We start from the raw sequence: 27,587 nt of genomic DNA on the forward strand, positions 1-27,587 counted from the left end.
AATTGCTTTTTATTATTTGATACATTGCCCTTATCATCTGCTGCTAATTCATTGATGTGATTTCTCACTATATTTGTTTTTCTTTTCCAGGCTAAGAGACTTAGACTTCTCTCACCATATTCAAAATGTCTCTGCTTGTTTTCCTTCCATATGACTCTGTTTCTTCTTTCAATGTATGTATGTATGTATTTTGAATTTGTATAGTGTGTAAATCACTGACAGGTCTCATAGCGCTTGCAGAAATTAAGGAGAGAGATATGATAGAAAGGTTGCCCAAGGTTTAAAAGAGCCATGTTTTCAGGTTCTTACGGAATGTTTTATGGTTTGTGTCTGCTCTGATAGATAATGGTAAGGTGTTCCATGTTGCAGGGCCCATCTTTGAAAAACATCTGTCCCCATTTTTGACAATCAGTTGTCTGAATGCCTCCTGTGCCTTTGTAAATTTAGATAACATTTTAAAATCTCTGTTTATCAGTCTAATTTCCTCCTCCTGTACCATGTTGGTTTTAATAACTGCCAGACTGCAGAGGATTCCCTAAATGTATGCTTTAGGTATCCCGGACCATATCTGATGCGGCTGTCCCAAAATTAAACCTGATATAGTGTCTACTCTCCTCCACTAACTCATGTATCACTTTTGAATTTAATAGAAGTCTATGATTCAGTTAACACCTGTCAAAGATGAAAAATTACAATATTGAATTGAACTGCAGTTTATATTAATTTCTGTCTAGCATGGTCCCACCATGATGTAATAGTTAATGAATAACCTGTCAAGAGATTGTGAACATATATAAAGCCTGAATTCTCTCTGTGAAATCAGATCACTTTGCAAACCTGCAAATTGTCTCAAGCTGCAGCTTTATTGGCAATAAAGGCCACTATTCTTTGAAAACCTTGTATGTGTTCTTCATTGTCCCTATTAATAATTTTCATACTTTAACAGATGGTGCCAGTGACTCGTGGGGAACTGATGGTCTCTGCAGAGGATACAGAGCTGCTGTCAGTGGATTCTTCAGGAGCCTTGAGGTCTCGGTGTATTCTGCGCAGCTACTGAGAGGACTTGTTTCCTGACACGCCCAGATGACAGGGCTCCCGTTGATAAGCCTTTGACAAAAGACACCACCAGCTTCCCTTGAGCCATCAGGTGATTTTGTTGCCACAAGCAAAGCAGGACGCATACAACGGCATACTGAATGGTCTAATGTTCAGGTAGGCAGTGCTTCATTGCACTGAACTCAATATTGTCAATTGAAAAAGTGTTTTTCTAAAATACATCAGAAACTACAAACTGAGATTCATTAGGGATCTCTAGGGGAGGTCTGAAGGCACCTTTAAGATAGATGCCTGAGGAGGACTGTCCAACCTGTGAAAGATCTTAAGGATCCCAAGGACAGGAGAAAGGACCGTGGGTGGTCACTTTTCTATGAGGGACCCTGGGTGGTCGCCTTTAGACAGAGCATGCTTTTGAAAGACGTCTAAAAATTAAAAATACATATGTATATTGTTGAAATAGGTCATACAACTGTATCTTGCAAAAAGTTTTGAAAAGTAGTATAAAAAGTGTGTAAAGTAGGGTACAATAGTGTATTTCAAGAGCACTTTAAAAAGAAATTACAAGTGCTAAAAGAGAAAAGATAATTAAATTAGTAACTGAATAAAATTCAAAATGCTTAGCAAACTATTTTTGAGCACAGCTAAAGGCCGCAGGACAGCCTTAGATGTCACTCAACCAACACCTCCTCGTGGCACACCAGCATGGTACGTGGCACGGAAAAAAGGGTACCATACAGCTATGCACTTAGATCAATGGACTCATTATACTAGAAAAAATCCTGATCTACAGTTTCCAGAATATGGGACATTTGACAGAGATAAAATGCTTTATTTAGAAGATTGTTTAAGGGAACGTGAAAAGAAAGGGAAGAAAGTACGTTTATTACAATGGGATGCATTTCATGCATGGCGATCATATGCCGCTAACAGATGGCCAGGGGAACATAGGACAACGAAAGGGAAAGTTTTGGCATATGATAGGGAGAAGGCAAAAGAAAGATGTGTAACAAGTTGTAGGGAAAAAGAAATGGAAATGGATAAATGTCTTACAGTTCACAAGCCTATACCAGATGTGTACCCCACTCTACCTAATGCTCCCTTAGAACAGGAAGATACAGAAGACCCTGTAATAGAGGCATTATTAACAACGCCACCACCATACAGCCCACAAACAATGCAAACTACATCAGCACCACAAACAATGCAAACTACATCAGCACCACAGACACACACACCACAATATACATCACCAACTAGTAAGACAGAACCTGTATCACTACAAGACACGCCTCTCTCTACCTCTGGTAGACCAGGGTTAAGGCCAAAAATAACAGAAAAAGAACAGAAAATGATACACGAGTGGGTGATAGACATTATAAAAAATGGTACTTCTACATGGCGTACTGCAAAAAGTCGCTTCCCCCCAGAATTCACGCCTGCGCTTCAACGCAGTGCTTTGCATAAATTGGACAAGAAAAGTTACAACTGGTTTAAAGACTGGGAAAAATATTGGTCTGAGGAAGACGGCTACCCCCAACCTGACAGATTGTCCCGTGATCATAGCAACACAATATCAGCAGCAATAGATGATGTAGGGGCATCAAGCACAGATATATTAGAGGCTGTCCAGATATTAGCTGAATGGATAGATACTCTTCTGATGCTACAACAAAAATGTACAAAAAAGGAAAAAGGTAAACAGGAAGAAGATAGTACTCTTTCCACTTCTAGAGCCTTGCCATTAAGAGAAGTACCAGGAAGTCAGGGAGGGAAACCCACTATTAAAGTTCACACACCATGGTCAAATGTTGAATTACATAGATTTGCACTTCAGTTTCCAGACATTAGACAGGACAGAGAAGAATGGTACAGACAGACAGAAATAATACTAAGAGTTGGCACTCTCACACTGGATGACATAGAACAAATGTTTTCTATAATCTTGCCACCAGACATTTGGGGAAAAATAAGGAGAGAGGATGATGAAGTATTAAAAATAAAATGGGAAGAAATTACTAAAGCAAAAAGGGAACAAGGAGAGGACATATCAGATGATATTAGAGACTTACCAGCAAAAATAATGGCTAAAGTAAATACACTGGTCCCCAGAAAACAAATAGACTGGTCAAAATTAAATGCATGCATTCAGGACACTGAAGAAACAGTATCTGGGTTTTTCGCCAGAATACAGAAAGTCTTCACAGCTTCAAGTGGTTTAGATACTGAAAAGGAAGCAACACAAAGTGCACTTGTCTCTTGTTTTGTAAATAATTTAAAACCATCAATTAAAAAAAGGATTCTAGAGTACAACCCTACTTGGTCATGCAAACCACTAACAGAAGTTTTACAATTGGCACAGTATTACGAAATGCTAGGTAAAAAGGAGTTGGAAAGTAAAAATAACAAATTAAAAGAGTTAAAAACTAAAGTTTTGATTCAGCAGTCAAACCAGTATAGCGGCAGAGGACAAAGAGGCAGGGGTAGAGGAAGAGGCCGTGGGGGCCCACAAAGGTCATTTTCTACTCCCCCTACACAGCATACCACCACAAATGAACAAGCACACACACAAGGATGCTTTAATTGTGGGGGTCAGGATCACTGGAGAGCTCAATGCCCACACCCCGTCAAGCAGTCACAAAGAGGGGGTGGGATGGGAAGATCAAGAGGCCGGGGAAGGAGCATGGGAAGAGGTGGATATCAACAGCAAGGACGTGACTCACAACATGGCCCTACAGAGTATCCCCCCAACACAAATTTCTTTGATAACGAACAAATACCAAAAATGCAGGTGCATCACCCTTATGAGGGAATATATCAAGAAGGGCCCCAAGGGGAATGGGACTATTATGCACAATAGGGGGGCCCGAGAGAGTTAATACAGAGGATGGTAATCCCTGTAGATCCCACTGGACCATATGTGAGGGGTAAGATTGAAGGTACACCTGTGGAATTACTAATAGATACAGGGGCCACCAATTCCTCCTTGACCAAGAAAAAGTTTCCAGATGTTCCTCTCTCGGGAAAAATAAATAAGTCAGTGGGATTCACCAACATACTTGTAACAAGCCCAATTTCAGCACCCTTGAAATACAGCATAGGCCCAATTCAGGACACGCATTCATTCCTTATATCAGACAAATGTGCATTTAATTTGTTGGGATTGGATTTGCTAAAAAAGATGAATGCCACTATTAAGTGTACTGCAGACGGAGTTTTCTTGGAAGTAGATGGACCAATGACAGAGGAAATGGGCAACTGTTTCCTATCAATAGGAATACAAAATATTGCCGCACAAATAATGGATCAAATAGATTCAAGGATATGGGCAAAACACAAAAATGACACAGGGAAAATGAACATCACACCTGTCACTATTACAGTCAAACAGAATGTAAAATTACCAAGAATACCACAGTACAAAATTGCTCCAGAGGGTCTAAAGGGATTGCAGGATATAATAGCTGACTTACTGAAAGAAGGGATTGTTAAAGAAATATCAGGCAGTCCTTGTAACAGCCCTATCCTACCGGTCTTAAAAAAGAGTGATGGAAATACTAATGAAAAAAGTTACAGATTCATAGTTGATCTGAGGGAAATTAACAAGATAGTGGTGCCACAGTTCCCGGTTGTCCCAAATGTAGTATCAATATTGTCAACACTGTCACCAGAAATGACATATTTTTCTGTTGTGGACTTGAAGAATGCCTTCTTCTCCATTCCACTAGATGAGGGTACCATGTACCTCTTTTCATTCTCTATAGCCGGTAGAACTTATTGCTTCTGTAGGATCCCTCAAGGGTTCACAGAAAGTCCGAGCATTTACAACCAGGCCTTAAAGAGAGAACTAGACACATTCAATTTATCACCTAACTCTGTGCTAATACAATATATAGATGACCTGCTACTTGGTAGCATCTCTGAGGCACAATGTACAACTGACACCATTAATTTGTTAAATTTCTTAGCTGAACGTGGTCACAAAGTTTCACCAGAAAAAATTCAATTTGTTCAACAGGAAGTATCCTACCTAGGACACATCCTGTCGAAAGGGCAGAGAAGATTGGATGATAAGCGCATTAAATTGATTCTACAGACACCAGTGCCACGCACCCAAAAACAGGTGCGAGCCTTTTTAGGTATGGCCAGTTATTGTCGACATTGGATTGCTAACTTCTCCTTGATTTCAAAACCTTTATTGGCCCTGACCCACAAGGACACGCCCGAACCCCTTCAGTGGTTGCCAGAACATGAACAAAGCTTCCTTGCCATTCGGCAAGCTCTCTGCTCTGCTCCTGCTTTAGGCCTACCAGACTATTCTAAGTCTTTCCAACTCTATGTTCATGAGTCTGACGGGAGTGCTCTTGGGGTTCTATGCCAGCAGTTTGGTGACCACAAAAGACCATGCGCATATTTCTCTGCCACCTTGGATACTGTAGCCAAGGCTTTACCTTCCTGTATACATTCTGTTGCAGCAACCGCCTTAGCACTACAACGTGCAGAAAGCATAATAATGGGACATGAAGTTGATGTCTATGTTCCACATGCCGTAGAGCTGATACTAAACAAGACACGTACGCAACACCTCACAAATGCCAGGCTCACGCAGTATGAGATCTGTTTATTTGCAGCACATGTGACACTTCACAAATGCAATGTGCTTAACCCTGCTACTCTGTTACCTATTCCCACTGATGATCTAGTGGACACAGACCATGATTGTATTTTGTTAACTGAAGAGCAAACAAAAGGAAGAATTGATATGACAGACATAGCCTATGCAGATGCAGAGGGAGAATTGTGGGTGGATGGTTCCTGCCTTAGAACAGAGGATGGAAATACATCAGCAGCCTATGCAGTTGTAACAAATAAAACTGTAGTTGAGTCCTGTAAGATACCCGAGTTGTCTGCACAAGCAGCAGAACTTGTGGCACTTACACGAGCTTGTGAATTATCTGAAGGAAGGTGTGTTAACATATATACAGACAGCCAATATGCCTTTAATGTGGCACATTCCTTTGGAAGACTCTGGAAGGAAAGAGGTTTCATTACCTCACAAGGCACAAAGATACAGCACGGAGTGCTTATCACCAAATTACTTAACTCCCTGGCACTTCCAAAGAAATTGGCCATAGTTAAATGCAGCGCCCACAGAAAAGTAACAGACAAGGTAGGCCAGGGAAATGCATTTGCTGACATAACAGCCAAACAAACAGCAAGAAATAATTCAGCACTAGTACTAACTGTCCAAGAATTACCAGATGAAGTGAAGTCACTAGATCTAACAAGTGAAGGTATAAGACTAATGCAACAAGGAGCAACCACAGAAGAACAGATGAGTTGGTCAAAGAATGGGTCATTTGTTCAAGGATGTTGGATGAATGACGCCAAGGATAAATATATGTTACCAGACAGGATGGTCTACTCTATGTGTTTGGCCATGCATGGCCCAGCACATATATGTAGAGATGCAATTGTAAATTGCATGGACAAGTTCTGGGTGAACAAGAACATAAGAAAAACAGCACAGGAGATATGTCAAACATGTATGGTATGTGCACAGTACAATGTGGGTAAGACTGCTCCAGTACCCAAAGGCCACTTTCAGAAACCAACAATGCCATTTGAAGCCTTGCAAATAGACTATGTGGAGATGCCCCTTACAAATAAGTATAGGTATATCCTGGTGGTGGTGTGCATGTATTCAAAGTGGATAGAGGCATATCCGGTGAAACACAATGATGCCATCTCAACAGCCAAGTGCTTGATAAAGGAACTGATCCCAAGTTTTTTGGTCCCAAAAACAATATTTTCAGACAATGGCAGACACTTCTGTAATGAACTAATAAAGCTGACATGCAAAGCCTTGGGAATACAGCAGAAGCTTCACTGTGCCTATCATCCAGAGGCCGCTGGTGCAGTGGAAAGAAAAAATGGCGTCCTTAAGTCCAAGATAGCAAAAATATGTGCTGACACAAAATTGACCTGGATGGATGCCTTACCTATTGCCCTAATGAGCATGAGGAGCACACCAGATGCCAAGACCAAACTCAGTGCGCACGAAATCGTCACTGGGTTGCCAATGGTAGCTTGGGGAGTTCCAGACAAAAATGCTCTGCCTATGATGACGAATGAACTGTTGAATGATTACTGCATGTCACTTACACGTACTCTTGCTTCTATCAACCAGCACGTGAAGGGAGCCCTTCCAGAGCCGCTGCAGGTCGAGGGGCACAAGTTCAAGCCCGGGGACTGGGTGCTCATTAAAGCATTCCAGAGACCTGGAACTCCCTCCCGTCCGACCTGCGCCTGACCCAAGACCACCTCTCCTTCAGGAAGAAGCTGAAGACCTGGCTGTTCGAGCAGTAGCGGCACCCCCCCTCCCCAGCGCCTTGAGACCCTACGGGTATGTAGCGCGCTTTATAAGTGTCACTGATTGATTGATTGATTGAGGTCCAACTGTCTCCAAGCTCGCTGGAAGGGACCGCAGCAGGTGCTGCTCGCAACAAAGACAGCGGTGAAGTGCACCAACAACAAATCTTGGATCCACGCCAGCCATATAAAATTGGCACCTCCTGAGACTGCATCCAGCCAAGACCCAGGTCAGCAGCACATGCCAACACCAGAACTGATCAAAGAAGAAAAAAGGAACAATTTGAGATCTACAAAGAAGAAGGAGATGAAATGTCAGTAATTCTGGTACCTGATCTTCTGCAAGAAATAGATGAAGTACTACTATTAGATATTATCTTAACAGATATCTTGACAACGATTTTTGACTTTGAGAATAGCAGTGAAGAAGACAACGAAGTCGCACTCAGTTACCTTGAGGAAGTATTCAGTCAGCTAGAATACCAACTAATGCAAGATTTGAATAGTCTAGCATTACAAGAAGCCTTGAATAGAGTACTTGCTGACTGAGAAAAATAAACTAGGGTGTATTGCACACTACCACCAGGAATAACAACCTGTCTGCATAACAGGAAGAGACTACAACAACTCATTAGGGAAGTTCTTAGTAAAAAGTGGGCCAATACAACGTTGAGTAGATGAACTGATCCAGGAGGTATTTGCGAGTCCTCCTGTAACTGCATAGTGCCCGTGCCACTGCAGTAATTAGTAGATGAACTGATCCAGAAGGTATTTGCGAGTCCTTCTGTCACTGCGAGCACCCGTGCTGCTGCAGCAACCAGCAAAGGACTTGAACGGATCCAGAAGGAATTTGCGGGTCCTTCTGTCACTGCGAGCACCCGTGCTGCTGCAGCAACCAGCAAAGGACTTTTTCCAGATCATCAGGACAACCAGCTTCAGAAAGATACAGTTGGAGTGAGGTATAGTGGACACTCCTGTAAATATAAATGTGGTTGCACTAACAAGTGATATCTATGATCAAAGGGTCGTGTTTTACAAGAATCACATGCATATCTTTGGGAGGAGAGAAGTACAAAGAAATACTCAGAGACCATCTGAAATATTAACGAATAGCTGTTCGCAATATATTTTATATTACAGTCTCACCTTATATGTGTTTATGCTTTTTGTGTGTTTAGCCTATATTATAGTAAAGATTCATAGTGATAATTCACAACATAGTGTCATCAATAGCACTACATCCAATTAAAGAAAGTATAAGAATAGATAGATAGATATGGATAGGGAAAATACAGTTCTAAAAATGAAGAGAAAATGGTACAAGTCTAAAATGTGCATATCTGGGGTGATATTCTGTCTGTTATTATTAGCATTAATTACTGTATATCTATTAGATGTGTTCTATCCCATGGAAAAGTTGATCTCAACGCCAACAACACCTGCTACAATACCTGCATACACTTTGTCACCTGAAGAAATAGCCCACAGAGAAGATATGCACCACAATTCCTTTGTGACTTTGATGCATCATACCAATAAGATATTAACAAGGGGAGATTGCTGGATATGTTTGCAATTCCCTGCTTCTGTAGACCAAAGTTTTCCCCTGGTTCAAGTCCCACTACCGTTTGCAGCATCCTGTTATGCCATTTACATAACAATAGTAAAAACAGAACTGATAGCTGTTTTGCAGAAGAAAAGTACTGCTGGTGCAGGGGCAACTATGGCCCCACCTGCAGGAACATTATATAACAAATATATGGCAGATATTCTGACACTAGGGAACTGCACGGAAGTGATAGAACCAAATGCAACATTTCCCCTGTCTGACATCTTTATCCCGCTCTTTCCAAATAAGAATACAAGTATTAGGATAGCAGGCCCATCAAAAGAAGCAAATAAGAATATACATTTTTGAAGTTAAAATTAAGAAAACACAACGCAATAGGGAGTATATGTATTAAGAGTAATGGGACCTATCAGGTAGGAAATAGTCCCGGACTCCTCTGTTACTGTCAGGGAAGCAATAAAAAGATTGCATCATATAGGTGTAGAAGCACATCAGGATTCTGGTACATGGGATATAGGAGGTTCACTTTGGAGTTGGTTGAGCGCATGGGGTTGGAAGATAGGGATGGTATTCATAACAATTTTCCTACTAATAATAGGCTGTTGTCTATTAGTTAATTGCCTGCCAATGTGCTGTCAACTATTGGGACAGATGACAAAATGCCAAGTGAGAAAATTAGAGGAAAATGAAAGGATGCTGATGCAAACAGTCACTACTGAGTTAATGAACATAGACATTTCTGACGATGATAAGAATGAACAATATAATTATTAATTATGATCTGCTGCGTGATGAAATTATTTTAAACTGAGGTTCAAAGGGTCGATTTGTCAAAGATGAAAAATTACAATATTGAATTGAACTGCAGTTTATATTAATTTCTGTCTGTAACCTGCTTGCAAATGAACAGATCCCACTTGTCATTTCAAATGTTGCTCCATGGTGCACGGCTGGTGCACAGAGAGTTAAAATTAAAGTTGTCTGAAATTCAGCTGAAAATCAGGAAAGAAAGACAGATGAGCTTGTGCGTGTCCACTTTGCTGAAACTTCAAATTGTTTAATGATTCACTAGCTTTCACCTCTATACCAGAGGCAGTTCAGTCAGTTCAGTGAACGTTTTCCAGGAATTGCTCGCTGACCTAGAGTGTGACATGTTTGGCCTGTCCTTGCCTTGTCGTCGTAGAGGGGCAAAGTGTTTACCTAGCACAGATAGCAAGTGCGTCATTGTGTGGGAAAGCAGAAAACACGGGCCTCTGCATCTGCTAGATCAACATTGCATATGTACATATGTAGATAACCGGCCAAGGCAAGCCTGAAAAGTCAGGAGATGGTGGTTTAAAGATTAACCTGTAGCTGCATGGTCCGATGTGTCGCAAATAATGTAAAATGTGAACGTAGACATATTTTGAAATGCACCTTGATACTGTAATGTACACGTGGATTTAATTCTAGCATGGTCCCACCATGATGTAATAGTTAATGAATAACCTGTCAAGAGATTGTGAACATATATAAAGCCTGAATTCTCTCTGTGAAATCAGATCACTTTGCAAACCTGCAAATTGTCTCAAGCTGCAGCTTTATTGGCAATAAAGGCCACTATTCTTTGAAAACCTTGTATGTGTTCTTCATTGTCCCTATTAATAATTTTCATACTTTTACACACCTAGGGTGCACTTTAACTGTGGGGAATTCCAAAGCTAGTCGGACTGCTGAATGGTGAGAACATTGTTCTAGTATTTGCTTAACTTCAGGTAGGGTATTATTAGTCAGGAGAAAATATTCCAATCTACAGTGATGTCAATACTTTTTAAAATGTACTTTCTGTCCGTGCTCCAGCTTTCATATGCCTAACATCGCACACTCCAAAGCCCTCCATTAAGTTATTTATAGTGTTTCTGATCGTAGTAGCGTTTATAAATTGTTATTTTGTAGACATATTCACCTCTTTGTTAGAAGCAGGTTAACGTTCCCTCCATTTAAGATGGGCGAGCAAAATCCAAATAGATCTAAGGCTGAGGTGTTCAGTGGGAATGCATTATCACAGTTTAGGCAGTAAAAGCAGAAGCCTATGTGGTTCCCAATTATCCACTTGTCTGACAAATTAGTTTTATGTTCTATAAATTCTAATCCTGACCTCTATTTTTATAATTAGGGCAATTTTCTTTGAATTACTTTGCTGATCTGTGCTTCCATCCTGGTATACCCAACATTGTTTACTAAATAATGCTTTGTTCTCCGATAAGGTTAAGTGAGGTTCCTACAATATAAGAATTTGCACTTCACACCCTTATAAATATTGACAGGAAGGGGCAGATTTACGTTTCCTGGCGCATCCCTGCAACCAGGAAAGAAGCATGATGCAAGTTTACCCCTGTGCCACCACAGATGCACCGAATTTACAATGCTAATTTGCAACAAAGAAGGTAACCCACACTTCAAATTGTATTACACCATTCAGTTTTAGGTGAACAGATAAACAAAACTTAATATGTTTATCAAGGCGATTATTTGCGCCGTTTTTATTTTTCAAATTTTGTAGAAAAAACGCTTGTGTGTACAGAGAAATCACACTGCCATTTACGTAGTAACCAACTAAGTTTAGCTATACAAAACATAAATTTACAAACATAAACAATATGAAAACAGTGCATAAAAAGTTTTTTGTATACAACAAAGTGAACATATATCATGAACGTGGGGAGGGAAAGATGTCAAATTGTTTTTTCAAAAACATCAACAAACGCAATTAAGCAAACATTTTTCAAACCATAAAGCAATTATTGCCCAAGGAGCAGTCTTTCAATGAATCTGCATGAAAACAAAATAACCTCTCGGAAACAATGTTTTGTAAGGTTATAGATTCCCAAGTATTTTAACGTATTTCCAAACTTAGGACGTAATCCTGTTCGCCTACGCGTTTCGAGTTTGCTGGGTATCTTCACAAACTCTCTTCAGGGCCAAATGAATTCTTTCCCCTGTTTCTCAACCTATTAGTGAAAACACAAATAATTGCGGACACTCATTATAAATTGCTCTCCTCAGCCCACTCATACCTTCTCCTATGTACAACTTAAAAGTAGGGAAACGTACCTCAGGGGACTTGAGGTAAGATCGGTTTGTCCAGAGTATAAAAACAGGATTTTTCGAGTCTGTGCGTTTTCTAGAAAGACACAAGTGGTTGTGTCAGAAATTGTGCTATTTGAGATTATTAGCCAGCTCATTATGCCAGTGGAAGTTATCAAACAATTCCTACCTGGATACGTGACTCAGGAGGAATCAAGTGGATTCTTCAATTCTGTGGTCAGTGTTTGACGTTAATTCACTTCGCAAGTTATTTTGTGAGAGAGGGTCCTGCAGCGGACCGGATCCCCTTTACTGATCCTTATCTTTATCTGCAAGTTAGAAAAGAAGGACCGGGCGCCCTTGTTTAGAAACGCACCCGTTAAGTAGTCTAAGAGTTGCGCGGCTCGTCTTGTGACAGCACGTACCTGCTAGTTTGTCAGCATGTTCCACTTCCTCATTCCATCAGTTAGTGTGAACGGCATACAGCTCCAACAGTCTCTCTAAGAGGCTCGCTGTTATGTAGCCAATCACGGGAGGACAATTTTGCAGGCCACACAAGTACCACATTTATTGTAGAGGGAGATGAATTCTGCCATAATGGCATCAAATGGAGACACAGTCTACACACAAACTGTAAGAGTAAAAACGTAATCTACGGGATTTTGTGTGCGTGCAACAAATTGTACATAGGCAAAACTTGTCAACAAGTAAATGTCAGAATAACGCAACACCGCTCGAGACTGAAGAAAAAAGTGCAGAATGCCCCAATGGTGGAGCACTTTCTAGCTGCCAGCCACAAAGAAACGGACTTCAAATGGACGGTCTTGTCCGGATTAGATCCACAACATAGATCGCCCAATATAGAGCAGGCACTTTTGCGCAAAGAGGCGTACCTGATACTCCGCTTTGACACCATCAACACGGGCCTTAACTCAATGAGTGAAATTTCTAGACTTTGAGGTTCACTCATAGGTAATTCAACTACAGGTCCCATAATGCACCACGAATGGTTTTCAAAATTGTCCTCCCGTGATTTTCTAACTTGCAGATAAAGATAAGGATCAGTAAAGGGGATCCGGTCCGCTGCAGGACCCTCTCTCACAAAATAACTTGCGAAGTGAATTAACGTCAAACACTGACCACAGAATTGAAGAATCCACTTGATTCCTCCTGAGTCACGTATCCAGGTAGGAATTGTTTGATAACTTCCACTGGCATAATGAGCTGGCTAATAATCTCAAATAGCACAATTTCTGTCTGACACAACCACTTGTGTCTTTCTAGAAAACGCACAGACTCGAAAAATCCTGTTTTTATACTCTGGACAAACCGATCTTACCTCAAGTCCCCTGAGGTACGTTTCCCTACTTTTAAGTTGTACATAGGAGAAGGTATGAGTGGGCTGAGGAGAGCAATTTATAATGAGTGTCCGCAATTATTTGTGTTTTCACTAATAGGTTGAGAAACAGGGTAAAGAATTCATTTGGCCCTGAAGAGAGTTTGTGAAGATACCCAGCAAACTCGAAACGCGTAGGCGAACAGGATTACGTCCTAAGTTTGGAAATACGTTAAAATACTTGGGAATCTATAACCTTACAAAACATTGTTTCCGAGAGGTTATTTTGTTTTCATGCAGATTCATTGAAAGACTGCTCCTTGGGCAATAATTGCTTTATGGTTTGAAAAATGTTTGCTTAATTGCGTTTGTTGATGTTTTTGAAAAAACAATTTGACATCTTTCCCTCCCCACGTTCATGATATATGTTCACTTTGTTGTATACAAAAAACTTTTTATGCACTGTTTTCATATTGTTTATGTTTGTAAATTTATGTTTTGTATAGCTAAACTTAGTTGGTTACTACGTAAATGGCAGTGTGATTTCTCTGTACACACAAGCGTTTTTTCTACAAAATTTGAAAAATAAAAACGGCGCAAATAATCGCCTTGATAAACATATTAAGTTGTGTTTATCTGTTCACCTAAAACTGAATGGTGTAATACAATTTGAAGTGTGGGTTACCTTCTTTGTTGCAAATTATATTGGGCCCTTACCCCACTTCTGTCCGCATGGGCCAAACTCCTTTTTGTTACACCGAATTTACAATGCGGCACATCATGGTGCATGGATAAACAGATGTGTGTCGCATCAGTTGGCGTAAGGTTGGCGCAGTGCTGGAGTTGTGTCGCGGGTCACAGGCCAGCACTGTTCCAACCTGGCCTATCCACAACATGGTGCGTCACTCCTTACGCCTGTTTCAACCAGGCGCACGGTTTTAACTCAACATGACCGTAAAAGTGACTTAGTGAAATCTTGCAGATTTCACTGCGTCACTTTTACATGGCGTTCCGTCGCTGGAACGCCCAACCTGCGCGGGAACGCCCACATTAAACTTGACGCAGGCTTCATGTGGCGCAGGGCTTTACAACGTGACGCATCTCTCTAGATGTGCCACGTTGTAAATAAGTCGCAACGTGGCGCATGGTTTATGCCACCGCAGCGGCGTAAAAGTGTCGCAAGAGGCTTGAAATCTGGCCCATAGTTTTTGTTTCCTTTTGACTCAGAGACCATTATGTTCCATGTCAGTATTTTTATTTCTTTTCTCTTGTCTCTCCCGTTGCATGGTCTTGATTAGCCTAAACACATACTCCACCATCCTCATACTATGCATCTGATTTCTCCACATTATTCTAAGCATAACTGGGAACCTTAGTTGTACTTTGGCACTGAAATTCATGAATTCTTCTATTATCCTACTGAGTTCAAATTGCCACTGTTATTTGGTATTGCATATGTCTAATCTGACTACATATGTAAAGTCCTTGCCTGCTAAGGCTCTGGCTTTCAGTGCCCGACCTAAGATCTGCTGTTTGATGTATAAATCAGAACATTTATTAAAATTTCCCTTTGCTTCTTTTATTTTGCGTTTCGCTTGAAGGAATCTCTATGGATCTCTGAATCTGTTTTTCTAAATTTATTTCAGAATTTCCCATCAGTACCTTAAGTAGATTTATAATGAAGACTTTCTACTTGCTTCTCTCAACACCTTCAGGAACATTGAAATCCTTAGAATATTTTGCCTGGAAGGATTTTCCAGTCTCTCCAAGTCATCTTGTAGGCTCTGGTTATGTTGCTTTCTGAGGCTTATTTCGCTGGTATTCTTTGCCAAATCATGATTCAACTTGTCCAGGCTAACTCTTAAGGATTTAGTGCTTTCTGTAACATCATCCAGTTTTCTTTCTAGAGCTAGGCACATATCCTGTATCAATGTTTTATTTGATTCGGAGGTCTGAAATTATTTTTCCACCTCACTCTTAAGGTCGTAAATATTGACCCAGGAACTAAGTGGGGTTCTTTTGCTATAATGTTGGCCATTACGTTGGCTATGTCAGTCCCAAGATGCTGCATGGGCCTTATTTCTTTAGATGGCTAATTTCCTGTTAGGCTGCCAAGCGCCTCAGACCTATGGGCAGTATGTATCCCTTGATCAATTAGGGAACAGAAATTAACTGAGACCGGTGCCTGTGTTAGGCTATGTGTTTTACCTATAGATGTATGGGGGCTGCTTTCTGAATATGTTGAAAAAACAATTACTTGGTCTCGAATTTTCATCAAGCTGCTCTTTATGACTGTGTGCTTCGATTAATTTATTCTGAAGCAACAACGTCTTACTCATACATTTTCTTTCTCATTAATTTTGAAGAATTTCATATTTTTTAACATGTCTGAGTTTGAAACACCATTAAACAATTTTCAATCATAAGTGATCATAAACAATAAAAAACAAACAATCTGTGTATCAACAAATATGCGGTGAATTACTCAATTTGATATATATAGACAATATATACATTGCATCAGTACACCAGAAATTTTTGACACTATCGTCCTATCTTCGGTTTCCTCGCATTTTTAGGACTATTCTCACAGAGGGCTCATGCTAATATAACTCTGTTATATATGTCCACAACTAAGATGAACACTGCTTATTCAATAGCCCTTAGTGAGTATGTGGGGTGAGTCTCATGGAAAAGCTGACGCGTTTCCAAACCCGTTCTGTATTTTCTGGTTTTTCCTCAGGGCAAAACTGGGTACCTAACAAATAAAAAAACAGAAAAAACTCAATTTTGATGGCTTCTCCTTCTTCTAAATTCATTCTAAATTCATTAGTTGGAAGCAAAAAGTTACCTTAGTGGTTCCAAGGAGACTTTGTTCCTTTAGACTGCGCTCTTTGCGATATCTCTTTTTAAAATAACCTTTTTGTGCCTGGGTAAAAAAAGGGGCTGCCTGTTGTCTCAAATTGTTATTCGAATCAGCATCTTATGTTAAGAATATATCAACAATACACTTACTGTGAGAGAAAGTTTGAGATCGGGGGCACGCAGAACACTTGTCAGGTCGCGGGTTGCCAGATCATTTTGAGCTGTTTGCAGCATTATCTGTTAAAGGGTAGGGAATGGACGATTTAATTATGTCAATATATTGGTTTGTGCTGTGGGGTCATTGGTTATTTGGCTTAATCTTACTTGCACATTCGGTGAGAATCCTATATTTCCGGTCTTTCTATTCTTGCTGAAAGGACGCGTCACCGCAGTGGTTTCGCGAGCGCGTTCAGTCTGTAAATGATAAACGGGTTGCGGTTGGTAGTGCACTTGTTTTGCTCAGCATTTGATGAACGCCTAGCGTTTATTTTCAAGTCTCACCTTTGTTCTTTGAAAGTCGGCGATTGAATCACTCATCTTCGTTCGCTGGCCTAGCGTTCGGAAGACCGCTTCACTTCTGTTTACGTGCGCGTAACCCAGAAGTGAGCTCTTGGGACACATGATTTGCGTGATCTCTTGGATTGTGGGAATTGTAGTGAATTTAAGCTTATTGTAAAAAGGTGTATACGGGAGTAGTTTGGAGGTTTGTTTTAGGGTATTGCTGGATCTATATATGATTTGGGTATCATTTAAACTGGCTGAACATAATTGATTGCATGATATTTGCTGGCCATTTGAAGGAGAGGACATCAAGGCAGAGGGCTCAATGGATTGTTCGTTGTAGTTCTGACATTTCATTCATTCCATCCATCACACAGTTGAACTTCAAAATCAAGAATGATTCTTTTCTCAGCAACATGGTATCTAAATTACCTCCACGTGGGGAAATTTTGATGCCTGACAATACTGTCCACTTGAAGTCTTTCTCTGTGGTTACTTTCTAAAAAGTGTTGGCCCATTGGGGCGGTCAGAACTTTTTGCTTAATTCTGGACCAATGTTGTGCCAGCCTTTGATTTATTTGCTGGTTGGTTTTCCCAATGTATAATTTTGGACATGGGCAAGTTATTGCGTATACCAAATTGCAGCTTTTACAGTTAGTAAACTCTTTGTGTGTCCATTTGATTGAGTTAAACTCAAACACAACCCCTTCTATTGTGCTGGCACATGATACACAGGTGCCGCATTTGTGATGGCCTTCAACTGGTTTGAGGTTCCAGAGGGTGCGTAAATCTGTTTTGGCTTGAGAAATCCCTATGTCTGCTCTGATGATCTGTTGGCCTATGCTTTTATTTTTCTTTAACGCGAAAAGAGTTTTTTACATTGGGACCTCTGGATTGGAGATTAAATGCCATTTTTTCAAAATGATCGCCTTAAATTTGTTTGTATGTGGGCCATATGTTGTTACACAGACTAGCCTATCCAGGTTTATTTTCTTTTTTGGTTAGTAATTCTTCCCTCGGTGTGAACCAAGCATGTTTAGTGGCATGTTTTAACATTTTACTTGGGTAACCCCTTGCTCTCAGCTGGTCACATAAAATTTCTGAATGTGCCATGAAGTCTTCCTTCCTGGAGCAATTCCTCCTTATTCTTAGCAGTTGACTATAGGGGAGGTTGGCTTTCAGACTTCTTTATGGAAAGCTATATTTGAAAAAATAAATGCTGTTGCACCTACAGCCATGACAGAAGAAAAGCGCAGTAAGCATTGGCACAACTATAAACATTGTACCAAAAAACAAAGGAAAGGTTAGCACTGAATCGACATGCTGCCAAGGCAACTGGAAGTGGACTTGTGTAGAACAGAGCAGAGGAACAAGTTGCAGCTATAATAGGATGAGATCTTATTGGTAGCATTGAAGGGTCAAACGCCGCTGATCCTAAGGAAAATGTGGCTCAGCGTAAGAATAATATTTTTTTGTAAACTTTTTTTGGCATGATCAGAAATTATAATGAGACATTTCATTTTACATATTTTGATGTGGTTGGGTGTGCAATTATTGTAAAATAAAATATACTAAGGTGTTTATTTTCTCTCTTGCAGAGATGTAGAAATGTTTTTGTTATGAAAATCATGTTATGTTACATATTTACATTAATATGAAAATTCACTCATTCATAATTTTTCTTTGTTAAATTGTTAAATATGTATAATTTAAATTGTTTTTAAGATAAACTATTTAAAATGTACAATATGAAAAATAAACTAAACGTGTTAAAAAGATGAACTCAAGTTATCCCTATGATTATTTTATGATATGTTTGATATGGTTCGGGGCTCATTGGGTCAGGTGCGGAGGGAACCGGATGGTAAGAAACGCAGCCCTGTGTACTACCTAAGAAACAGTTATGTGTGAGTATCTTTACAGCTCTTAGCGAATAATATTCTCCTGACTACTGCCGCTCGACCTCCGGGTGTGAGCTAAATGGCCGTGTTAGACTAAGCTTTCCATTACAGAGCTTTTGAGTCACGTCTGTGAGATGCTGCCCTTGATGGCGACTGATTATTTTATGATAAAAATAAACTTATGAAATTACAAAATAGTTCCAAATGTGTGAAACTGCTCATTTTTAAGTGCTAAGGCCCTCATATATGGGGAATTGGCGTAGAGCAGTTTGCTGCCTAGCGCTAAAGCAGGCACCCTTGCACCATGGTGCAAGGGTGGGTGCAAGGGTGCCTGTGTTTCATGCAGGATTGTTTTTGTCCTGGTAGTGGCACCTTCCTGTACAAAAACAACCCCGGGAAGTGTTTTCCTCTTTCTATGTGTACTTTAGAATGCAGCACACAAGGGAAGAGGCAAATAAAAAGAGAAATAAAAATATTTCTCCTTGTCTCACCTGCTCTGGAGAGGCATACGGTTTTGGCACTGGGAAAACCCACACCAATTTCCATGGAATGCCTACCTGGGGTAAAGCAACTTGTGCTGCTTTGTCTAACTTCCTGCCTATGAGGCCATGCAAAGTGGCTTTGCAAGGTCTGAGAAAAATAACTGAGAGGCTTGTGCCGCCGGAGCGTCAACAAAAGTGATGATCTGGCGGCGCAAGCCTCTCATAAATAAGCTCCAATGTTTAAAAAATATATATAAAAAATGCTCCTCTAAAAGATAGACTTTGTTAACATGCTAAAAATGCATCAATAGGGTAATATGCGAAATCCTAAAGCACAAAAATATATAACTAATATAATACTTATTAAAATAGCTATACAATATGTAGAAAGAAGTCATCATGCTTTATAACTCATTTGCTGATATCAATCAATCAATCAACAACATTTGTAATGTGCACTATTCACCTGTGAGGGTCTCCAGGCGCTGGGGGGGGCGGTGCTGCTACTGCTCGAACTGCCAGGTCTTGAGGAGTTTACTGAAGGTTAGCAAACCCCCCAGAAGAACTGGGTCTGCCGCAGGTGGATGGGGAGGGTGTTCCATGTCTTGGCGGCGAGGTGGGAAAACAATCTGCCGCCGGTGGTCGCTCTTCGGATGCTAGGTATGGTGGGGATGGCGAGGTCAGCGGAGCGGAGCTGGCGCTTCAGGGTGTAGAAGGTGAGTCATCTGTTGAGATATGCTGGTCTGGCATTGTGGAGTTCTTTGTGAGCGTGGGTGAGAAGCTTGAAAGTGATCCTTTTGTTGACGGGGAGCCAGTGCAGTTCTCTCAGGTGGGGTGTGATGTGGCTGTGGCGGGGAATGTCGAGGATGAGGCCTGCAGAGGCGTTCTGCATGCGTTGTAGTCGATTCATGGGGTTTGGTCAATGTTCCTGCGTAGAGGGCATTGCCGTAGTCCAACCTGTTGCTGACGTGGACCTGGGTGACCGTCCTTCTAGTTTCAGTGGTGATCTGTCTGTAGATTTTGCAGAGCATGCGGAGGGTGTTGAAGCAGAAGGATGAGACAGCGTTGACTTGCTGTGTCATGGATAGCGATGAGTCGAGGATGAACCCCAGGTTGCCTGCATGGTCGGTGGGCGTTGGTGCAGCTCCTAGTGTGGCCGGCTACCAGGAGTCGTCCCAGGTGGAGGGGGTGGAGCCGAGGATGGGAACCTCCATGTTGTCCGAGTTCAGTTTCAGGCAGCTGTTCTTCATCCATTCGGCGACGGCCTTCATTCCTTCGTGGAGGTTGGTTTTGTCGGTGGTGGGGCCCTTGGTGAGGGAGAGGATCAGCAGGGTGTCATCAGCATATGAGATGATGTTGAGGTCGTGCGATCGAGCTATGTGTTCGAGCGGTGCCATGTAGACGTTGAAGAGTGTCGGGCTGAGGGATGATATGATACACATATGTTAATAAACTACAGAAAATCATTTATTTGCTTTCTTATGATATACTAGTAAGAAGAAATCTGTTTTCAAGATAAATTAGTTAACAGAAGCTTCTTGTTAACAATTTAGCATCACGCCCTCACAACAACTTTGTGGCCAGCTTTATGCTTATTTTTTAAATAACATGAATTGCATATAGGTGGAGATAGAGTTGGATAATGTCCCTCTTGCCTATAGGTCATCAGTGGGAAATGTCCATTAGAGCAAAGCCGGAATGCCGCTGTGCCTTCACAGCGCCGGCAATAAAACAAACGTGTCTTTGGTACACGTTCGATCATCACACAAGTCGTTATAACGACTTCCTTTGGGGGGGGCGCATAGGTGAAATGGTGTTGAATTTAAAGTCTAACACCTTCCCTACTGTTGCGCAGGCTGGAGTTGGAATAGTAAATTAGCATATTCCAAAATCCAGCGCCCCCCTAAGTAAAGTCATTGTGAGATTTGGCCTGGTATATGATGTCCACTATTCTAGTGGGCACCTTGCACCAGTCTAAATGACCATTTTTGATGGTAGGTTATAAAGTCAACCTTATAGAAAGCTATCCGAGTAGTAGCTGTGGAGAGCAGCCTTCAGGCTAAGACTTGGAGACGAGTTAAGCAAGTTGTTTTTACCAATTATAATCTCTTGAATGATCAAATGAAAGCACACCACACAAGGTATACATCAAATATATATGTATTTATTCTAAACACAACCCCTCTGCATGAGGTCAGAGGTAAAAGTAAAATACAAGGAACTTATTTAGCATACGATAAGCTGCACAGTATACGTTATGCCCTAGGGACCTCACAAACCATATACTAAAATAGTGGTATAAGAACCACGTGCGAGTTAGAAAGCAGGCCTAGGGCCTGTGGAATCTCTGGGGCTGCCTAGAACCACCAAAGGTTAGGATGTAGGAGGCCCATGGGAGACGCGTGCAGTGTCTAAAAACAGCGCGGGTTACCATTGACTTTCTATGGAGAACAAACAAGTTACAAAGTTACTGTTTAAGGGTACTTCTAGATGAACTACGATGGAACACTTTTAGACTAGGACACTTTGAGAGTCAAGATCCACGGGAGCACCTGAGTACTCGTATTACCTCACCTAGGGAAGCCGGGTGCATAGGGGCCTTTTGGTGTCGGGTTTCGTCGTTGATTCCAATAGAGAGCTGCGAAGAAGTGCTGCAGGCGACCAGAGGAAAAGTGTCCGGGTGGATCCAAGGGTGTATTGGAGATGTGAAGAACCTGAAAGCAGAGGAGACAGAGTCTGGGTCACTAGCCAGTGATCAGGATGGCGATAGGAAGATGCCAGCCTATGTTGGGTGATTTCAGGTGGGAAGGTGAAGCTTGTCTCTTCAGCCACGAGGACCAGGAGGCGTCGACGACAACCAGAAGCTGTATTCGAGCTGTCCCACAAAGGATCTAGTTGACTGTGGTATTGGTATCCGGATTGGACCCAACAAGCCTTGGCAAACGCAACCCACGCAAGATGTTGAGATGGGCTTCGGTGCAGACCAGCAAGATCTGAGAAACTCCCCCTTTAGAGAGAAGTTGGAGCAAGCCTGGAGCAACCAGGAAAGCAAAGTAAATCAAGGATTGTTCTTCTGGGGGGTTTGTTAGCCAATGGACCAGGAACTGCAAAGACGCATCAAGCTGAAATGCACAAAGTGGGTCCACGGGACACTCGTGGAGTGTGGGCCTCTGAGCTTCAGTGCAAAAGGTGCTCGGGCTGGGGCTTCAAGCACCCCAATGCACAACTTCGGGATACCTCGGGAAGTAGGTGCAGGTTGCAAAATGTAGGATGTCCAGGAGTTCCGGTCCCACATCTCTCGTGTCGGCTACAGGTCCCAGCTTTGCTGGAAGCGCAGGTCAGTATCAGAGACGTCTGAAAGTCCATGTCCTGTGTTGCAGATTCTTCAGAATCCGGCGGGAGCCTTGAAAATGCAGACCGGCAAAGATGCAGTTGGTGCTTGTTTGAACAGGATGGTCACTCCTTGACCACAAGGGAGATTTCTTCCATCTTCCAGTCGATATGGAATGTCGAAGGTCCAAGATATATGTTGCAGAGTTTCATCCAGGGTAATCTAAAGTCCTAGGGACTGGGGTTCCATACTTATAGTAAGTTGAGGGGTTGGACTAACTTAAACTAACTCTAAGGTCCCTCCTATGGGTGAACCTGGGGAGGGGGTGCCCCAGCAACCGGTTTGAACTGGGAATTGCATGGAGCACCTTGTGTGCCCCAGGCAGTGTCTGAAAAGCATTCAGTGAATGCAACCCACCCTGCTCCAGTACACTAAAGCCTGTCTGGGGAGGTGCTAGCACCTCCCTGGACAGGAAACCTATTGACCAGGCCTCCCCTGCCAAATGAACACTGAACGCTGCTCTGTGTTTCTTTTATTTTTTAATTCTAATGCAGTATTGTACCAATCCTTGATGGTATTACTTAAACACCATTCAGCTAGTGGCATCATCTGTGCAACTGAAAAAGATGCTATAGATCTAACCCTCTGTTGAAATCACACAGGAAGCAAGATAGTGTGAATTGTAGTTTAATGTTCAGCACAGCATATATACAGCTTATCTGCCAAAGGTCAGAAACAAGATATAGAATGTAACACCCTCATTTAAGAAACTGTTGCTGAGCCTTTTCATATGACAATTTATGTCCTATATGTTTTCGTCCTTTTACAGCACATACAAGTGGTGGGGGATTGCTACTACACAATTGTAGACTTTTTTGTAGGAAAAGGATTGGCTTGTAAGCATTCAAGCAGGGTTTTGGCCAGCCTGTATTTTTGACTGTTAAGGATATGCTTAGATTTGAACAGAAAATGGCCCGCAGGGTGTCTTGATTTTGTCACATCTCTTGGATGCATTAAAGGTGTGGTACCAGTCCATTCGTCTACCCAAGTTGCAGCTATTGGTATTGTTGGCACAGCTATCGAGTGGCGAACTCCTTTCTCACAGGCTCATCAGGGTATATCTGATTGGATATTTTGACTTCAGGTTTATTGCCTTCTGTATAGCCTGAAGATCCTCAATCTCCCTTCATCTGCTCCAAACCTGTTACCACATTTGCAATCTCCTTGATGGAGAGAGGTTTCTCTGCATATATGAATGTTGGTTTTTTTTTGTTGCATTTTTCACCCCAATTGGAACATGTATGCCAAGACGTGAGTCACATGCTCTCCATGCCACTGGAGTCAAGCTATCCTGGCTGAAGACGGCTGATAGCCAGAAACCGGTCCTAGGATGCTTGATTCCGGTCCAGGAAAGACATGGCTTGGCAGCTCGGGCTGAACTGTTCCCATGAGGCACAGGTTCAAGGCTGATTTGCATATGGCCATGTCTGAACTGGGGTGATGTGGTGAGCAAAACGACGATGGATTTAGGCCCAGATCTCTGTACTGGGGTGAATGTATGACATTGTTCTGCATTCTGTCCATCAACTGGTTTTTTTGCATGTTGATGACACCCAGCTTATTCTTCGTTTATGCAGCAGCCCCTCCTCTTATCCTGAGTTTTGTAAAACAATGCAATCTAACAGGCAGTATGTGGGCAGCTAGAAGTAAAAGTCAAATATGGACAAGTCGGAAGTTGAAGTTGGCAACGGGTGCATTTGTGGGTGAAGGCTTATTGGCCTGCTACAATGTCTTCAAACTTGAAGGCACCACCTTAAAGAGCCTGGAAGGACAGATCATTAAGCTTTGAGTGACTATGCAAGTGTCCCCAACAGTCTCATCCTATATGGCTCATTACAAAAATTGGAACCAGCTTGTGCAATTTCTGAAAAGATGGTGGCAAGGTGAAGCTGCCGACATTACCACTCCACTTCCTAGCCTATAGGCATTCGCAAGACTGTTTCTGGCATTTCCGTGGCTTCACAAGTATCGCATGCAAGTTGATAAAGTTTAAGGCCGTATTTATGGTCTTCCATGAGTGCAACTGGATTTGGAGAGAAATTTCTGAACCACATGATGCAAGTCTATAAAAACTCTGGTGCACATCTCTGAAGATCTGTGAGTAAGTATGCTTAATATATGATAGGTATGTGATTTCGTTTATAGATTAATCTGGCCTGACATTTGTCCAAGATTACATAAGGATTGGCTGACCAGAGCGTGTTAAAGTATTACTAACATTCTAGAAGCTGTATAAATGAGACTTACACACCGAATGCAAGGTGTTTTCACATGGCTTGTATCAATCATACTAATATTACATTTAGAGTATAATTAGCTGCAGCATAATCTTAAAAATGTCTTTGTCACGGTGATAGTGTTGGTTGACTTGGTAATCATACTTTGTTTGAAATGTAAAGAAATATTTGTGACAATTGTTGCCTTTGTATAGTTGCCAAAAGACTACTTCCGCTGTGAATAGCGCAGCCAGTTGCACAATGTTTTTGGACATTGTACTCATGCTGTGTGTGCTGTATGATAAAATGTAGCCTACTTTAAGAATATTCTTGCAAAGCTTGTGCCAAGTATGCAAATCACACTAAAGACAACACTCAAAAGGAAACCTACAATGACAACATAAAAGTACTACAGCGATGCATATACTGTGTGTTAGTTGTGTATGCAGTTAAGCTCCAATAACCCACTTAATTTTATTTCCAGTGATGAAGCAAACTTTTAAAATGTAATATGTTTTTGTTTGCTGACTTGAACTCCCATAATTAATAATAATATTAATGAGTGTTGCATGTTTTTGTGTTAATTCAACCTAGAATAATGTGCACCTTCATAAACACGTGGGATTAATATTATGTGCTCTTGTTGCATTTGTCAGTACTAAATAATATATTAACTTTGTCTTTTCGTTTTGTCAACATTAACTGCGGCTGATTAAAATAGTAGCATATGCTTAGTTTTAAATGTGCTCTTGTCTATGTCGTGTCTTTTATGTGACAGCGTTTTGTTTGTTTCTTGTGCTTAAAGCTAGGTAACGTAGACTAATGGGTTAACATTAGTGAAGGGGGTGGGTAACAGAATAATTTTCATTACTCAAATTAATTGATGTCTTGTGTTTCCTTGCATACTAGAGTCTCGGTAAAAGAAGCCTGTGGCCTGTTCTAAAATGGATGTCCCCGAAGTCCTGTCGTGATGGGCCATGCACAGCAAAGAATGAAAAGAAGCCTTTTGTTCATAATCTTCGAAAAACAAATACGTGGAACTGAACTGTGCTGGATTTGCCTAGCGTTGTATAACTTTGTTTGCCAAGGACAGGACATAGCGGCGGAAAAGCTTGAGCTGAGGAAGCAACGAACTGTTATTTAATAAAATGTTGCGAAGCTCCTCGGAAGAGCTAGTGTCACACGAAGACAATGGACAAGGCCGCTTTAAAAAAATATGATTTTTAATGAGAAGGCGATGACTTCATGGACTGACGCTTGACAACCAATCATTTTGCGAGATGGTCTGTTAATTGTATTCTTTTAGCTAGTTTTAGATAGAGAAAACGTATAAAACTTGGCCCCTTGGGAGGAGCTTGGTTGGCTCGTTCCGGTGTTCGTGAGATGCTGTCGGACTTCTGACTCATGTAAGACAACTTTGAACTTTCCATTTTCCCTTTAGGTTTCATTTAGTTTAGACAGGGAAATAGGGTTTAGGGGATGAGACTCAATTTGCTTAAACACTTCTCGTACTGATTTGATTTGAACTGACAGTCTAATGTGCCTTGCTTAATAAAATGATGCTTATTAAATGCAAATAAAAGAATTAATATTTTAAAAATGCTCTTTACTTGATAATAAAGTTAATAAAATAGATTTTGAAATGACAAGCTGGTCTTAGTTATTTCGTGTCAAGTTACCATTAGTTAATCCATTGCCTAGGTTTTGACTTAATTAAACGTACATTAATAAGAATGTCAAAGATAAACTGCAGTTGCATATAAATATAAATAGTTCTGTGAATAGTTTGATTAATTAAGGTCACATGATTCAGTTGGTCAATTATTGTCTCAGTCATTTATGGGCCTAGTGTTGAGTTTGTGAATAATGGTGAGTATTGTAGTGTAGAGTTGTGCATATGAGACAGAATTTCCTTTGGCCCTCTGGATCACCAGGAAAGCTATGGCCAGGATTGTGTCTGCTCTACGGATTACTAAGATTTTCACTGAGCAGCAGGTGTTATTTTTGGCAGGACGTCTATCTCTCTGACTATAGTTGATCTCATATAAAGCGTGCAGCCTATGTCCTTGTCCTGTTTGTTAAAAGTTAAAGAGTAAAGAATAGCACATGCTGAAGATTACAATAACTCAGACCATATTTTTGGGTGTCCACAGTGTCACCTCACATGTACCCAATCTAAATGCTCTAGCTTATACCCCTGACCAAAATTCAGTAAGAATAGCCCACCCTAGCTATTATTCCAGGCATCCTTTGGACTGAAACGCAAGTAACCATCGACAATATTACAGAATGAGAACCCAAACTATTGTCAGTTTCATGCATCCCACCCTCCACCTTGTTGATTGGTGCAATTGAAGTGCTAATAGTGATGTGTGTTCCCATTCATTTGGCTCACTCTGCTACAGTACTCGAGTTACACCCTACCGGCAAGACCCACATATAATAAAAGTGATGTAGGGTTGTTTCTGTTCCCTTATGGGGGAGGACTTGCTTGCCTTTTGAGGATGGACTTATAACATTATCCAAAAGTATGACTTCTGTATTGAGTGGCATGATGTGCAAAACAGCAATTAACTCGAATGGTACTCTATGCAATAAACACTGGCTGATGTCAATTTTAGCATTGTACCCATCACCTTGTCATTTTGAGTTGTAATTGTTTAATTTAAGCATACCTCCTAGGTTTAAAATAAAAGGATTTCAGCAACTCTGCATCCGGAATATATGTGCATGAAAGAGTGTGGAGCTTGATGTGCTCAGTGCTCGTGAGAGACATACACTATAGGAATATTATACAACAATATGAATTACACAAGCTTTTGATTGAATGTAAT

The sequence above is a fragment of the Lissotriton vulgaris genome, chromosome 7 (genome assembly GCF_964263255.1).
Source record: "Lissotriton vulgaris chromosome 7, aLisVul1.2, whole genome shotgun sequence".
Taxonomy (NCBI): domain Eukaryota; kingdom Metazoa; phylum Chordata; class Amphibia; order Caudata; family Salamandridae; genus Lissotriton; species Lissotriton vulgaris.